General features: G+C 43.9%; 1 long non-coding RNA gene across 1 annotated transcript; it reads right to left on the bottom strand.

Moving 5' to 3' along the window:
- Window positions 1-282: 282 nt before the first annotated feature.
- LOC310809210 lies at window positions 283-2,594 on the bottom strand. The gene is made up of 2 exons (XR_014554394.1): window positions 2,539-2,594; window positions 283-362 (listed from the first exon to the last, which is right to left on the bottom strand). It is a non-coding gene; the product is annotated as an uncharacterized lncRNA (long non-coding RNA).
- Window positions 2,595-2,927: the final 333 nt, after the last annotated feature.

Below are 2,927 nucleotides of genomic sequence, written 5' to 3'. Positions count from 1 at the left end.
CCACACGTCCTGCAGTCACATGGTTCCTCAGCTCGGCACCAGACCTGCTGCTAGCTAGCTAACATTAGCTAGCATTAGCTAGCCATTCCAGGCAGAGCCCTAGCACGTGCTAGCTAACGTTACAGCAAAATTGTATCACAATATTACTGTATAATCATGAGGACTCCACAGAAAGATGATAATATTTGATAACATGTGTATAAATTGGGTCAAATGTAATTGGGGTCCCCTTTTGATGCCCCAACCCTCTCCCCCTTTCCAGTAATCGGTTGAATGTGGAAAAATAAGCCAGCAAAATATAACATTAGCCATTAGAAACAGAACTTCTCACATTGATATTCTTCTTAATATTTGTCATCCAACTGTCCCTGTTTCTCCCTCTCTCTGTCTCTCTGTCTCTCTCTGTCCCTCTCTCTCTCTCTCTCTCTCTGTCTCTCTCTCTCTCTCTCTCTCTCTGTCCCTCTCTCTCTCTGTCTCTCTGTCCCTCCCTCTCTCTGTCTCTCTGTCCCTCCCTCTCTCTGTCCCTCCCTCCCTCCCTCCCTCTCTCTGTCTCTCTCTGTCCCTCCCTCTCTCTGTTTCTCCCTCTCTCTGTCCCTCTCTCTCTCTGTCCCTCCCTCTCTCTGTCTCTCTCTGTCCCTCCCTCTCTCTGTCCCTCCCTCTCTCTGTTTCTCCCTCTCTCTGTCCCTCCCTCTCTCTGTCCCTCCCTCTCTCTGTTTCTCCCTCTCTCTGTCCCTCCCTCTCTCTGTCTCTCTCTGTCCCTCCCTCTGTCCCTCTCTCTCTCTGTCCCTCCCTCTCTCTCTCTCTCTCTCTCTGTCCCTCCCTCTCTCTGTCCCTCCCTCTCTCTGTTTCTCCCTCTCTCTGTCCCTCCCTCTCTCTGTCTCTCTCTGTCTATCTCTCTCTCTCTGTCCCTCCCTCTCTCTGTCCCTCCCTCTCTCTGTCTCTCTCTGTCCCCCCCCCTCTCTGTCTCTCTCTGTCCCTCTCTCTCTCTGTCCCTCCCTCTCTCTGTCTCTCTCTGTCCCTCCCTCTCTCTGTCCCTCCCTCTCTCTGTTTCTCCCTCTCTCTCTGTCCCTCTCTCTCTCTGTCTCTCTCTGTCTCTCTCTCTCTGTCCCTCCCTCTCTCTGTCTCTCCCTCTCTCTCTGTCCCTCTCTCTCTCTGTCTCTCTCTGTCTCTCTCTCTCTGTCCCTCTCTCTCTCTGTCCCTCCCTCTCTCTGTTTCTCCCTCTCTCTCTGTCCCTCTCTCTCTCTCTCTCTCTCTCTCTCTCTGTCTCTCTCTCTCTCTGTCTCTCTCTCTGTCCCTCTCTCTCTCTGTCCCTCCCTCTCTCTGTCTCTCTCTCTCTCTCTCTGTCCCTCTCTCTCTCTGTCCCTCCCTCTCTCTGTTTCTCTCTCTCTCTGTCCCTCCCTCTCTCTGTCCCTCCCTCTCTCTGTTTCTCCCTCTCTCTGTCCCTCCCTCTCTCTGTTTCTCCCTCTCTCTGTTTCTCCCTCTCTCTGTCCCTCCCTCTCTCTGTTTCTCTCTCTCTCTGTCCCTCCCTCTCTCTGTCCCTCCCTCTCTCTGTTTCTCCCTCTCTCTGTCCCTCCCTCTCTCTGTTTCTCTCTCTCTCTGTCCCTCCCTCTCTCTGTCCCTCCCTCTCTCTGTTTCTCCCTCTCTCTGTCCCTCCCTCTCTCTGTTTCTCTCTCTCTCTGTCCCTCCCTCTCTTTCGGTTTCTCTGTTTAGCTCTCTTTGATATTTAAATGTAAATTGTGATCACAGGAGAGCACTTATATACTACTTGCATGATTTATTGTCTGAGCATCAATAATCTTAATCGTTATTGAATGAATCCCCCCCCCCCACCCCCCCACCGGGGACACTAAACTAACTAACTTGTCTGATTTCAGGTTGTCCAAAAGGAAGAGGCGGAGTCAGAAGTCGAACACGCCACCATGGCCATCTTTGTCTTCCAGGAAGGTGGCGCTCTCTCCCCTCCAAAGGACATTGGCATCGGCATCGACGGTGTGGAAGTACTAAAGGAGTTGCCCTCGGTTGCATCTGGCCTGGTTTATACACTCAACTTGAGCTGTCCAGTCAAACTCAGATACACCTTTGAGACCTTTCAAAACATCATCATGGATATTGAAAGTAGGCAAATGACACGAAGGGTACAGAACCTCTGTGTTAAGCTGCATGCAATTTAAATGGCACTAGTTTTATAAAGGAGATGAGACTTTTGTCTTGTTAGATGCTGATATTGTTGGTATTTTATAGTGTTATATTTCATGCAATGTTGGCCTCCATCTTCTGAGGGATGAGGAACCTTTTGTTGGAGCTATTTTTGGATGTTAGGCTTGTTTTTAATTATTATTATTTTATTTTATTTTATATTTACATTTTATTTTTATATATACATTTTATTTATATTTTATAAAGCTTACCGTGACTTTTGAAAATACCTCAAAACCTTTGAAAAAGTTTGAATGCCTCACTCACGATCTCATGTGAGAAGTTTAATAAAACCAATTTTCCAAATCTAACTGTGTGTGTCTTTTCAGAATTTCAACCAACTTGATTTTTCAACTTGGAGGAAAGTAACTCAATTACTTGTAACACTGTTGAAAAATTGTATTCATACAACATATTACTATAATATAACAACATATTACTATAATATAACAACATATTACTATAATATAACAACATATTACTATAATATAACAACATATTACTATAATATAACAACATATTACTATAATATAACAACATATTACTATAATATAACAACATATTACTATAATATATACAACATATTACTATAATATAACTACATATTACTATAATATAACTACATATTACTATAATATAACAACATATTACTATAATATATACAACATATTACTATAATATAACTACATATTACTATAATATAACTACATATTACTATAATATATACAACA

This window comes from Argentina silus (genome assembly GCF_951799395.1).
Source record: "Argentina silus genome assembly, chromosome: 9".
Lineage (NCBI taxonomy): Eukaryota > Metazoa > Chordata > Actinopteri > Argentiniformes > Argentinidae > Argentina > Argentina silus.
Note: the sequence above shows the minus strand (reverse complement) of the source record. Positions and strands in the feature narration are given on the sequence as shown.